The sequence below is a fragment of the Macaca nemestrina genome, chromosome 11, assembly GCF_043159975.1.
Source record: "Macaca nemestrina isolate mMacNem1 chromosome 11, mMacNem.hap1, whole genome shotgun sequence".
Taxonomy (NCBI): domain Eukaryota; kingdom Metazoa; phylum Chordata; class Mammalia; order Primates; family Cercopithecidae; genus Macaca; species Macaca nemestrina.
In genome coordinates this window covers 117005383-117020185 of record NC_092135.1, presented here as the reverse complement: position 1 = coordinate 117020185, position 14803 = coordinate 117005383, and the positions used below count along the sequence as shown (strand labels likewise).

At 41.7% G+C, this 14803-nt stretch overlaps 1 long non-coding RNA gene across 1 annotated transcript in view; it reads right to left on the bottom strand.

Annotated features, from left to right (window-relative positions):
• Positions 1 to 441: 441 nt before the first annotated feature.
• Positions 442 to 14803, bottom strand: part of LOC105481235 (uncharacterized) — a 28388-nt gene continuing 14026 nt past the window's right edge. The window contains exons 2-3 of the long non-coding RNA XR_011610067.1: positions 12725 to 12872; positions 442 to 876 (exon numbers count right to left, since the gene is read on the bottom strand). This is a non-coding gene — a long non-coding RNA (uncharacterized lncRNA). The remainder of the gene's footprint in view (positions 877 to 12724; positions 12873 to 14803) is intronic.

The window sequence follows — 14803 nt, the reverse complement described above, 5'->3', positions numbered from 1 at the left end:
AAGTGGTTAAGGTATCTTGAGTGCATACCATGGGGCATATACTGTTCTTTGTGCGTGAGATAGATAGATAGATAGAGATGGAGATATATCTATATATAGAAGGTGCCTTATGTGTATCATGCTACTTCAGTGGGTAAACAACCCTATGAGGCAGATAGTGCTACTGCCATTTATATTTTATGGAGGAAGAAATTGGGGCACAGAAAGGCTAAGTAACTTCTCTCAAGTCAACAGCTAGATAGTTGCAAAATTGGGATTTGAACCCAGGGTGTCTGGCTCTAGAGGCTGTCTTCGTAACACTACACTGCTTCCTACACCGAGGCAGCTCTTCTGTAAAATGTATTAAGCATAAGCTTCAGGGACTCTCCCTTGGCCGGGCCCCTCCTAAGGTCCTGGAAGGTCCTTAGGAGGTCCTCATGTGTTCAGAGGTTGTGTGCTTTTTCTAAAATTTGCAAGACCAGTATTTTTGTCCAAACTGGTTCAGACTACTGTCTGTTTCCACACCAGCTTCCCCTGTTACAATTCTCTTATGCTAGAGGGTGTTGAAACACTACAGCCATTTCTGGAATCAAGCAAAAATTGGGATAATATTTAATTTGGATTTACTAGGTGATGAGTTTCCTACGGCTGCCATAACAAATTACCACAAACTTGACGGCTTAAAACAACAGAAATTTCTCTCTCACAGTCCAGAATCACAGTGTTGACAGGGTTAGTTCTTTCTGGAAGCTCTGAGGGAAAATCTGTTCCATGCCACTCTCCTAGACCCTGGTGGTTGGCAGCAACCATTGGTATTTCTTGGCTTGTAGATGGATCACTCCAATCCCTGCTTCTGTCTTCACATCACCTTCTCCTCTGTGGCTTTCTTGTCTGTCTCTAAAAAAGAATTTTTTTTTAATTAAAAAAAAATATATATATATATATTTTTTGAGACAAAGTCTTGCTCTGTTGCCCAGGCTGGAGTGCAGTGGCCAGATCTCAGCTCACTGCAAGCTCCGCCTCTCAGGTTCACGCCATTCTCCTGCCTCAGTCTCCCGAGTAGCTGGGACTACAGGCGCCCGCCACCACGCCTAGCTAATTTTTTGTATTTTTTAGTAGAGACGGGGTTTCACCATGTTAGTCAGGGTGGTCTCGATCTCCTGACCTCGTATCCACCCGTCTCAGCCTCCCAAAGTGCTGGGATTACAGGCTTGAGCCACCGCGCCCAGCCTAAAAAAATATTTTTAAAGACAACTGTCACTAGATTCAGGGTCCCACTCTAAATCCAGGATGATCATATCTCAAGATAATTAAATTGACAAAAATATTGTACCAGGTAAGGTCACATTTGCACGTTCTACAGGTTAGGACACAAATGTATCTTTTTGGGAGGCCACCATTCAACCTATACAGTGAGCTCTAGTTGTATATTCTGCAAATGTTCCTATGTGTAGTTAATTATTGCTTGATATACTGGTATGAGAGTGTCTTCTATGGATATGACCAGTGCCTACTCGCTTTGCCACCTGACCCAGCATCATGAGGCAATGTAGGATAAGAGGTTGTGTTGCAAAATGGATATGTCCTACAATGCCCAGCACCAGAAGTGTCTGCGTAAGAAAGGCAAACAAGGTTTGAAACGTGTGGAGCCAGACACTTATCTGTAGAAGGGTCTTTTAATTATTGGGTGTGTAAAATTGTATATGGAGAATTCAGTTCTCATACACAAAAATGGAACTTCTTACTTGTCAGGAATATATTCAGTTATGTCTTTAAGTCATACAGCTCATATATGGAAGAAACTTGGTAGTGGTTTCCCAAGCTAGATAACAATCTTAAACATTTATGTAACATTATCAACGAGTTTTTGAAACCAAAACAAATTTTTTAAAGCTATGAATAATAATTTTTTAAAAACAAATTTTGATCGCCCATGCTAGAGGAAAGACTGAATTGTATTTCTAGTTCAAGATTCTGATATTATCAAACTGATATCATATGAAGACATAATCACAGAGTATGAAGCCAAGAAATGTGTTTTTAAAAAAAAGTGTTATAGACCAGGTACAGTGGCTCATGCCTGTAATTCCAATACTTTGGGAGGCCAAGGCAGGAGGATCACATGAGTCCCCAGCCTGAGCAACACAGTGAGGCCCTGTCTCTACAAAAAAATTTTTTAATTATCCAGGTATGGTGGTGCACACCTGCAGCCCTAGCTACTCAGGAGGCTCAGATAGGAGGATTGCATTAGCCCAGAAGGTCGAGGCTGGAGTCATCTGTTATCGCAACACTGCATTCCAGGCTGGGCCAAAGAGCAAGATCCTGCTTCAAAAAAAATGAAAACCCAAAAAATATTATAGAGGGATACGCTAAGCAGTTAACCAATAAAAGAGGTTTTTTTCTGGACTTTGTGATGTTTGCAATATTTGTGAGCTTTATAGAATTTATAATTTGACATGATTTCTTTTCTTGTCCTAAATATTCATTTTACTGCCTAATATTATACTCGTAATTTTATAATATCTTTCTTAAGAAGAGCCCTCTTGAATGTACAACCTTCAGTCCCCACAAAGCCTATTCTTTCACCTTCAAATAACATAGGCCCCACCCTCAAGGAATTCACAGTTGGAGCCTGTACAGATTACAGTAAAAGCATCATTCTGGGTAAGACTTCATTCCTTCAGGAAGTAATGCTGCCCTCTCTGCTTCATGCACCAGCACATCAGATAAACACTCTCCCAAGTCCAGAATAATTATATCTTTCCTTTTTTTTTTTAAACAGTAAAAAGAACATTTTTGCTTAACCTGTTTGAGGATAAGTTGTCAACATGGTGCCTCATTATTCAAGAATATTTTAGATGCATTTCCTACCACAAAGAATGTCTTAGTTCATTCAAGCTGCTATAACATAATAGCATAAACTGGGTGGCTTATAAATAACAGAAATTTGTTTCTCAAAATTCTGGAGGCTGGGAAGTCCAAAGTCAAGGTCCTGGCAGCTTTCTTGTCTCCTGAGGGCCCCATTCCTCATAGTCAGCTGTTTTCTCATTGTAAGCTTACTCACCTCCCAAGGGCCCCATTTTCTAGTATCATCAATTTGGGGGTTAGGATTTCAACAAATGAATTTGGGAACATAAACATTCAGTGCATTGCAAGGACTTTCTCCTACCAACCGCAATGTAATTAATGATCAAAACAAGAAATTGACTTTGAAATATGGAGGCTAAATCATCTACACATCTTATTCAATTTCACCAGTTGTCCCACTAATGCTATTTTTCAGTTCCTTGAACCAATCCAGGATCCCACATTGCACTTAGCTGTTAGGTCTCTTCATTGGTGATTTTAACCTTGATCACTTGATGAAGATGGTATGTGCTAGCTTCTCCACTGTAAAGTTACACTTTTTCCCTTGGCAAGATGCTTTGAAACTAAATAAATATCCCATTACTCATAAAATTTTGAATTAATTAATTTATTTTTATCAAATGGATTCATGGATTCCCATTTTATTTAATGTGTTATAATCTGTTACTATCTTTATTTCAATGCTCAAATTGTCCCAGATTTGGCCAATGGGAGCTCCTTCAAGCTAGTTTCTATGTCTTTTTGACAGAATAGATATTATTCTTTCAGCATTTCTTCATTTTCTGGCACAGTAAAGTATTCTAGGTTTATCTTAAATTTTTCCTTCCTTCAGGCCTAGAACCAACCATTTCTCCAAGAAGCCCTGGTTCCTGTTAGGAAAGAAAGGTATTTAGAAACTAAGATCTCGATGCTAGATATGCTCATTGCTATTGGGGTGTTGCTGTTCCTAGCCCCTCTCAGTGGACAGACCTAAGTAATATACTCCACACGCACACAGACACACACACTTCTATATCCACCTATGTATACTGAAAACTTTAAGTTCACACTAATACCTCTAATTCTAATCCAGTACTCCAGCATTCATTCTAGTTTCATCTCTTTCCATTTTGGTGGTGGGTGGGGGTGGATTTTTTGTTTTTTTGAAACAGGGGTTCTCTCTGTTATTCAAGCTGGAGTGCAGTGGCATGAACATGGCTCACTGCAGCCTTGATATCCTGGACTTAAGTCATCTTCCCACCTCAGCCTCCCAGGTAGCTGCAACTACAGGCATCTGCCATCCCACCCAGCTTGTTTTTATTTTTTGTAAAAATGGGGTTTTACCATGTTGCCCAGGCTGTTCTCGAACTCCTGGGCTCAAGTGATCCTCCTACCTCAGCCTCCCACAGTGCTGGGATTATGGGGATTAAGGTGTGAGCCACTGTGACTAGCCCATATTTTTAACTTCTTTCTCCAATAGTGAGAAACTTGGTTTCCATTTTCTTCAATCTGTTTCCTTACTATATAAATTCCTTTGCATGTTACCGATATTCTGTCACTACCACATTCCCTCCTTCCCAAAATTTCTATAAATGTTCTTCTAACTCCACTTGGGTTCTGACACCCTCTGCCAGGTCACCCCTGATGTCAAAGCTCTCCTCACTCCTTTGGGGCCTGACACCTGTGTCACATATGAACATTTTCTTTCCCTCTTGGTGCACCAACATACCACCCCAGACAACCTAACATGTAGATGTTCTTGTCCATCTTTCTGGGCTCTGACACCCTGTCCTGGATCGCCCTTCCATGGAGATGACCTCCTCACCCCATTCAGGCTCCTACATCCTATGCAGATGCTCTTCCCACCCCTATTCAGGCTTGGACATCCTCCACATCAAGCATCATAATAGTAATAAAATGTTGTAAGATATCCCCCTGATATGAGGACCAAGTCAAGAATATCACTATCATTACTTCTGTTTGATGTTATACTGGAATCTGAACTGAAAAGAAATAAAAGGCATAAGTGTGGAAGGGAGAAAATGAAATTGTTCATTATTAAGAGACTACATGACTCTGCATGCAGAAAGTAAAAAGTACTGGACAGAATGAACAAATGAGTTTAGCAAGGTCACTAGATACAAGGGTATTTTAATGATTAATTGTATTCTATATATGAGCAATAACAATTGGAATTGAAATTTTAAAGTATTATTGATATAACATCAAAAAAATTAAATACCCAGAAATAAATCCAGTGAAAGATATTCAAGATTCTACACATGAAACTAGCAAACATTACTGAGAAAAATTAAAGAAAATCTGAATAAATGGAGAAAAAATCATGCTAGTGAATTGTAAAATTCGAGTGTTAATTTTTCCCTAATTTATTAATACATTAAATGCAATGCTAACCAAAATCTTAGTAGGTATTCCAATGGAAATTGACAGACTAATTCTAAAATTTATATGGGGCTGGGCACAGTGGCTCATGCCAGCACTTTGGGAGGTAATCCCAGCATTTTGGGAAGCCGAGGCAGGCAGATCACTTAAGTCCAGGAGTTTGAGACCAGCTTAGCCAACATGGTAAAACCCTATCTCTACTAAAAACACAAAAATTAACCAGGCATGGTGGTGCACACCTGTAATTCCAGCTACTAGGGAGGCTGAAGCACGAGACCTGCTTGAACTTGGGAGGTGGAGGCTGCAGTGAGCCAAGATGACGCCACTGCACTCCAGCCTAGGTGACAGATCAAGACCCTATCTCAAGAAAGGAAAAGAAAAGAAAAGAAAAACAAATTATGTAGAAATAAAAAAAAATTATGTGGAAATCAAAGAGTCACAATAACAAAGACAATCTTGAAGAAAAAGCATCTGGAAGCCTTATTTACTAGATATCAAGACTAACTATAAATCTATTATAATTAAAAGAATGTGGTATTGGTCCAAGGATAGACAAGTAGAGCAGAAGAGAGAGTCTATGAATAGATCTCTAAATTTATGGGCACTTGATTTATAATAAAGGTATGTTCCAATGCCCCCAGGAAAGGATGATTTTCTTCTTTTTCAATAAATAGTGCTGGAGTGGCCAGGCGCAGTGGCTCACACCTGTAATCCCAGCACTTTGGGAGGCTGAGACAGGCGGATCACCTGAGGCCAGGAGTTCGAGACCAGCCTGGCCAACATGGTGAAACCCGGTCTCTACTAAACATACAAAATTAGCCAGGCATGGTGGCAGGTACCTGTAATCTCAGCTACTTGGGAGGCTGAGGCGAAGGCTGCAGTGAGCTGAGATCACACCATTGCACTCCAGCCCAGGCAACAAGAATGAAACTCTGTCTAAAAAAAAAAAAAAAAAAAGGTGTTGGAGTAATTGTAAATTGTCATCTCTAGCTCATTCCATACACAAAATCAATTTTGTATGGATCATAGATCTAATAAAGCTTCTTGAGGATACCATAGGAAAGTATTTTCATCACTTGGGGTAGGCAAAAATTTCTTAAACAGATCATAAATCACTAGCCATCTCAAAAATAATTGATAAACTAGGCCAGGTGCTGTGGCTCGTGCCTGTAATCCCAACATTTTGGGAGGTCAAGGCAGGCAGATCACCTGAGGTCAGGAGTTCGAGACCAGCCTGACCAGCATGGCAAAACCCCATCTCTACTAAAAATGCAAAATTTAGTGGGGCGTGGTGGTGGGTGCCTGTAATCCCAGGTACTTGCGAGGCTGAGGCAGGAGAATCACTTGAACCCAAGGGGCAGAGGTTGCATCAAGCTGAGATCGTACCACTGCACTTCAGCCTGGGCGACAAGAGTGAAACTCTGTCTCAAGAAAAAGAAAAAGAAAAAAAAAAACCAAAAAACAATTGATAAACTAGACTAAATTAAAATGATGAACTGTTTACCAAAAGCCACAATTTAGAGAGTAAAAAGGAAACCCAAAGAGTGGGAGAAGAAATATTATATATAGGCTGAGTGTGGTGGCTCACGCCTGTAATCCCAGCACTTTGGGAGGCCAAGGTGGGCAGATCACTTGAGGTCAGGAGCTCAAGACCAACCTGGCCAACATAGTGAAGCCCTGTCTCTACTTAAAAATACATAAATTAGCTGGGTGTGGTGGTGCATGCCTGTAAGCCCAGCTACTTGGGAGGCTGAAGCAGGAGAATCGCTTGAGCTGGGAGATGGAGGTTGCGGTGAGCCAAGATCACACCACTGCACTCCAGCCTGCGTGACAGAGCAAGACTCTGTCTCAACAACAACCAAAAAAAAAAAAAAAAAAAGGAAAAGAAAAAGAAATACATATACTGAAGGACAGGCTCAGAATATAAAAATATTTCCAGAATTATAAAAAGAATAGATCCATTAGAAAAAGACAGATAACTCAATTTTTTTAAATGGGTAAAGGGCTTTAACAAATGTTTTATAAATGGAGATGTCTAAATGGCCATTGAGCTTTTGAAAAGGTACTAAACCTCATTAAAGCTCAGGAGAAATGTAAATTAATCCATGATGCAATTCCACTACAACCCATCAAAATGGCCAAAACGAAAAAGAGAAAATATCAAGTGTTGGTGAGAGTATGAGCAATCTTATACTCTGCTAGTGAGGGTGGAATTGATATCAGCCCTTTGGAAAAGACTCTTTTGCAGCGTCTACTAAAGCCAAACATGTATATATCCTGCAATCCAGCATTTTCACTCCTAGGGTTATACCCAACAGAAATGCACACATATCCACCATAAGACACATATTAGGATGTGGTTAGCAGGGATATTTGAAAAGGTCTCATACTGGAAGTTTCCCTAATGCTAATTTTATTATTTATCTATTGCTGTGTTAAAAAAAAAAAATCACTCCAAAACGTAGTGACTTCAAATGCTAAACATTATTAATCTGATAGCCTCTGAAATCAGGAATTTGGGAGTAGTGTAGTTGAATGGCTCTGGCTCAGGGACCTTCATGAGGTTACAAAGGGGCTACAATGAAGGGATCACAGTCATTTAAATACCTGGCTGGGACTGGCATACCCACAGGCAGACGTCCTCTGGGGGGCTGTTGGCAGGAGGCCTTAGTTCCCTACTAATCCGAGGGTCTGGGGACTCAGTGCCTCACCACACAGGCCTTCCCATGGTATTCAGGCTGTTCCCTTGTTTTGATTTTCCCCTTCAGGGATTTCTATTTACCGTGTGCTGGGTCTTACTTTCCTGTAATGGTTAATATTAGGTGTCAACTTGATGAGACTGATGCCTAGATAGCTGGTAAAGTATTGTTTCTGAGTGTGTCTGTGAAGGTGTTGCCAGAGGAGACTGACATTTGAGTCAGCGGACTGGGAGAGAAAGACCCACCCTCAATGTGGGTGGGCACCATCCAATCCGCTGCCAGGCGGCTAGAACAAAGCAGGGGGAAGAAGGTGGGATGAGCTGGCTTGCTGAGTCTTCTGGCTTTCATCTTTCTCCTGTGCTGGATGCATCTGTTCGTTCCTCCTGCCCTTGGACATCGGACTCCAGGTTTTTCGGCCTTTAAACTCTTGGATTTACACCAATAGTTTGCTGGGAGCTCTAGGGCCTTTGGCCACCGACTGAAGGCTGCACTGTCAGCTTCCCTGCTTTTGAGGCTTTTGGACTCAGACTGAGCCACTACTGGCTTCTTTATCCCCCAGCATGCAGACAGCCTAAAGTGGGACTTCCCCGTGTGATGGTGTACGCCAATTCTCCCTAGTAAACTCCCTTTCATATATACATATGTCCTATTAGTTCTGTCCCTCTGGAGAACCCTAATACATTGCCTATCTTCATAAAATTACAAATATTTATAACTTTCTATTTCTTTGAATTTTTTTCATCTCTTTTAAAATTTCAATTTTTCATAATTTCCTCCTTTTCACCTTCTATTTCTCTTAAGGCATCTGCTGTGTTAAGTCACTCCAGTGTTCTTTTAATTTAGTCTTCCTTTTTGAAATTACTTTTTCTTTCATTTCTAATTTTTTTCTGACTCCTGTCAAATCACATTTCAGAGTTTTTCTAACTCTGATTTATTGTTCTTCCATGTCTTGCATTATTCTTAGATGTGTTTCATCATCTTTTTTTTTTTTTTTTTTTTGAGATGGCGTCTCGCCCTGTCACCAGGCTGGAGTGCAGTGGCGTGACCTCGGCTCACTGCAACCTCCGCCTCCCGGGTTCAAGCGATTCTCCTGCCTCAACCTCCCGAATAGCTGGGACTACAGGCGCCCACCACCACGCCCAGCTAATTTTTGTATTTTTAGTAGAGACAGGGTTTCACCATGTTGGCCACGATGGTCTCAATCTCTTGACCTCGTGATCCACCCGCCTGGGCTTCCCAAAGTGCTGGAATTACAGGCATGAGTCACCACACCTGCTATCTTTTTAAATAGTTATGGTTCCAGGGGTTTTTTGTTTTTCTTTTTTTGAGACTGGGTCTCTCTCTGTTGCCCAGGCTGGAGTGCAGGTGTGCCATCATAACTCACTGAAGGCTTGATCTCCTGGGCTCAAGCAATCCTCCCACCTCAAGCTCCCAAGTAGCTGAGACCACAGGCACGTGCCACCATGCCTGGGTAATTTTTTCCAGAAATGGAATCTCGCTATGTTGCCTAGGCTGGTCTTGAACTCCTGACCTCAGGTGATCTGCCCGCCTCTGCCTGCCAAAGTGCTGGGATTACAGGCATAAGCCACTGCACCCAGCCAATGTAGGGATTTAGAGTAACACATTACACCACTGCTATAGCTTTCTTCGCAGAATTCTAATATTCTAGATATTCTTGTAAATGGTGGTTGTGTTCACTTTGTAAAAGTTCACTGATCTGTGCCCTTCATGTGTGTACAGTTTGTTCTACATATATAAATAGGAAGTTAACCCCCATGTTAGTCAGGATTCTCCAGAAACAGAATCAATAGGATGTGTGTGTGTATGTATCATATTTGGAAAGAGATTTTAAGGCATTGGCTTATGTAACTATAGAGGCTGGCAAGTCCACAATCTCCAGAGTAGATCATCAGCCTGAGGACCCACAAAAAAGCCAGTGTTGGAGTCTGTCTGAAGGCCATCTCAAAATTAGTCATCACACCCCCAAAAAAGAACCTTACTTTGGGTTTATAAATGAGACTTAGAGATGCTTAGTAACTTGTTCAAGCTCACTCAGCTAAAAGGTAATGAACCCAAGAGCAGAACTTGGCTCTCACTGAGGCCAGAGTTTGTGCTGTTTCCACTATATGAGGCAAAAGATGTTCTAATGGGGTCCGGTCCTATCTTCATGGCTACTTTGCAGGTAGGTTCAAGACACCATCCTCCTCAATGGGTGGCTGCAATAGCTCCAGATTGAGCCCACTGCTTTTACCCTCCATACAGCAGCTAGAAGTGTATCAGTCTGTCACATGTTGTCTGAGTTTAATAGTCCAGGGCTGCAATGACTGTTCCATGGTGAGGGGATCCAGTTACCCTCTATTTTGTTGCCCTGCCATCCTCAACATATGGCTTCCATCTCCTGGCCTAGGATGGCTCCTCCAGTCCCACCATCATGTCTGCATTGGAGCCAGTGAGAGAATGGTAGGAAATGGAAGCCTGCACTTACTTCTCACAGCCCATTGGCCAGAGCAATTGGCCAGGTTGTTTTGGTCACATGGAAAAGCTTATATGCAAAGGAGTCTGGGAAGTGATTTTTAATTGGATAGCTGCATGCTGAGCCTAAACTTAGGGGTTCCAATATTAAAGGAATATTGGAAGGGAATATTAAAGGGGGGAAATGAATATTGGGGGATAACTGACACTCTGTACCACAAATGATTTTCTGTTGCTTTTACAAAAATACTTTCTATCTCCTCCGTGGCTTTGCTCTGCCTGGCTCCTGCTTGCTGCTCCAGCCTCCCCTCCCAGCACACGCCCCTGAACTCTCTGCCCTCTAACCGCACACTCCCCCGAACTCTCTGCCCTCTAACCACACGGTGACCTTTCAGTTCCTTGAGTGTTCCATGCTCCCTCCCACCCCAGGGCCTTTGCATGAAACATTCCTTCTGCCTGGAATGCTCTTCTCCTGTATCACCTAGTTAACTCCTACTCATTCTTCAGATGTCTCAGCTGTCATTTTCTCAGGCAGGGCTTCTCTGATTCCATTCTAATGTACGTGTTTCTTTTAGCCTCTGATCTGCCATGAATCTTTCCTCTATAACATTCACCTCAGTTATAATTGTACACCTGTTTAATAACCATTTAACTAATTACCATCTCTTTCTCTAGACAGTAAGTCAATAAAGGACAGATCATCTTGGTTTTGCTCATTGTTGTATCCCTAGCACCTAGCAGAGTGCCAGAGACAAATATTTGTTTTTCTTGAATAAGTGGACAAAGACTCCTTAAAATTGTCTGGATGATACTAACAGGACAATTTCAGCTATGTAGACAAGGTCTCAGACTACATGGCTTGACCCAGAGATCTGTTTTTTAGTCTCTATAGAGAGTCTGGGCTATCTAGGGCCTCCTGTGGATAGCGAGTTGTTCAAGTTCCATCTCATAAGGCTTGGTTCTAATATTCATTGCATTACACTCTTGCTCCCTGACTGCAAATAGATTCTGCCAGGCTTTTAGCTTGTTGCTCTGATGAGGTTGTATTTACAAAAAAAGAAGCCAGGCAGGTTGAATCCTGCCAAATTGCATCTCTACATAGAAAGCCCCATGGCTGCATCATGTGAATGCCTGGCTGCTCTGCGGTTCAGGGCTTGGAATTTCTAGAGGGGAAAGCACTTGAGAGTGCCCACTGGAGTTAATATGGAGTACACTGGGGAATTTCTGTTAAGTCAAAGATTTACCTCCTGCTTCTGCATTTTTCTGGGTCCAAACACAAAGGCCTCTCCTGACCTTAGAGTTCTGTGTCTGGATGCTTTTGGCTACAAAACCAGAAAACTCCTTCTCAACTGACTTAAACAGTGAGTTTTGCATCACACATCACAAGGAGGCTGGAGGTAGGGCAACCCAGGGACTTTTAACTGAGCAGTTTGCATACTCCATGGAGGACTTGAATTCTTTCCATCCTTATTTTATATGTGTGGTTCTGCCCTTGCTTTTTTCATTTGACAATATATCCTTGAAATCATTTCCAACAGGACGAAAAGAGCTACCTTATTGTTTTCAGACTGAATAGTGTTCCATTTTAAAGACATATCATAATTTACTTAACCAATTCCCTTGTAATGAGCACTTACTTTGTTTCCAGTCTTTTGCTGTTACAATGATGTGATGAATACTCGTACATAAGTTATTTCACATGTGACTGAGTGCATCCAAGGATAAATTCCTAGAAGTGAGCTTGCTGGGTCACAAGCTATATGCCTTTGTAATTCTGGCAGATGTTGCCAATCTGCCTTCTGCAGGGGTTGTACCAACATACTCCCCTCCCCAAATGTGTAAAGGAGCATTTCAAGTCTTTTTGACACCTTAACTTAAACCTAGGCTAGAAAAAATATGGCAGGTGCCTAGGTGATTTCTGCATAGAGAAACAAAGGTGGGTTGTTTATCAACCCAGTCATTTTAGCTGGCACCAACATAAGCCTCAGTGCTCTTTTTCAATAAATTAGTAATCTCTGTGGACTCCCCTGCCCTCACAATTGTGAGGGTACTAGGACGTCCATGCACAGTCCGTATTTCAGAACTTAGTATCTGCAATTTGATCATTCTGTCCACAAACTACTCCTCTCTAGAGGTCTTTTCTCCCCATCTCCACCTGGCAATCTCCTCGTCCTCCCTCAGGCCCAGTTGAGATGCCCCCCCCTCCTCCATTAAACATTATCTGACACCCCCAAGCAGAATTAGTCACTCTTCTTTGCTCCCATGGAATTTTGCTCACACCTCAATCATGGCACAAATCACTTGTAATGTAATTATCCACTTACCTGTTCATCTCCCACACCGCATGCCTTAAGGATAGAAACTTCATCTTCATCTTTGGGCCAGCGCTTCTATACATGGTGCCTGGCACATAAACACTTCACAGTAAAGCTTGCTGAAATGAAATCAGGCAAGGGCGCAGTTTTGTGGTGCCTGGTGGCAAAATCAAACAGTATTTATGTTTTCCCTTTTCTGGTAGTGTCGATGAAAAGGTCAAAAATATGGAACTTCTGAATATTTCTTTATATCTTTTTGTGTTCCTGGACTTCTCCTTCTCCTGGAATCTGTCCTGTTCTCAGTGCCTAGAACACTGCCTGGGAAACAATAGGCATTTCATAAATAAATATTGGATGAATGGGTATCTTTGATCAGAGGAAGCTTCCAAAATGCAGCTGAATTTTTTTTTTTTTTTTTTTTTTTTGCCTGCTTGATGTGCCCAAAGGGTATTTCCAAGTCTTTCCAAACCTTCAAGCATGGACCCTCATTTGCCAGTTCTGTGTATTTGGGTTTTATTTCACCTCAAGTTAATGCATGTAAAAGTGCTTAGAACAGTGCCAGCCACTTAGTAAGCATTCAATAAATGCTGACTGTTATTTTTTATTATTATTCCCACTAGCCCGAACATGCTCCCATCAGTCCACCCCTTGTGCTGGGCTCTTCATTTCTCTCCCCACCAGTTAATGTGGCCTCAACCTGGAAAACATCCATGTAAGCACTCAGGTTTCAATTTACCAACTGTGTGACCTTGGGCCAGTTACTTCATCTCTTGGAGGCTCAGTTTCTTCATTTGGAAAATAGGCGTTATCTTAATATCTACCTCTAGATAGATATTAGATAGACATTGTTATGAGGATTAAATGAGCCAGTCCATAGACACTGCTTACCATCATGCAGGGCTCAGAGTCAGCATTTAGCCAGCATCATGATCATGATCATGATCATCATCATCATCATTGCAGATGCCAAACGCCTTTCATGTCTTCTTTCTGGGAGGCTCATTCCCACAGCTCTTCTGGCTGATGGTAAACCTTTAGCTGGTTCTGAAGTTTGGGGCATCACCAAGAAGCTTGTGTTGACCATGTGATATGGTTTGGCTCTGCATCCCCACCCAAATCTCATCTTGAATTTTAATCCCCACATGTCAGGGGAGGGGTCTGGTGAGAGGTGACTGAATCATGGGCATGGACTTCCCCCTTGCTGTTCCTGACACTGAGTGAATTCTCATGCAATCTGGTTGTTTGAAAGTGTGTGGCACTTCCCCGTCACTCTTTCTCTCTCCTGCTCTGCCACGGTAAGACATGCTTGCTTCCCCTTTACCTTCTGCCATGATTGTAAGTTTTCTGAGGCTTTCCAGTCATGCTTCCTGTTAAGCCTGAAGAACTGAGTGAATTAAACCTCTTTTCTTCACAAATTACTCAGTCTCAGGTAGCTCTTTATAGCAGTGTGAAAACGGACTATACAGAAAATTATTTATAACAGCTATAAAGACACCTGGAAATGTGGAAGCAACTTTGGAACTGGGTAACAGGCAGAGGTTGGAACAGTTTGGAAAGTTCAAAAGACAGGAAGATGTGGGAAAGCTTGGAACTTCGTAAAGACTTGTTGAATTGTTTTGACCAAAATGTTGATAGTGATATGGACAATGAAGTCCAGACTGCAGTGGTCTCAGATGCAGATGAGGAACTTGTTGGGAACTAGAGTAAAGGTCACTCTTGCTATGCTTTAGCAAAGATACTGGTGGCATTTTTTCCCCTGTCCTAGAGATCTGTGGAACTTTGAACTTGAGAGAGATGATTTAGGGTATCTGCTGGAAGAAATTTCTAAGCAGCAAAGCATTCAGGAGGTAACCTGGGTATTTCTAAAAGTGTATGCTCATATGTATGAACAAAGAGATGATCTGAAACTGGAACTTATATTTAAAAGGGAAGCAGAGCATACAAGTTTAGAAAATTTGCAGCCTGGACATGTGGTAGAAAAGAAAACTCCATTTTCTGGGGAGAAATTCAAGCCTGCTGCAGAAGTTTGCATAAGTAAAGAAGAGTTAAATAGCCAAGACAATGGGGAAAATGTCTCCTGGCATTTCA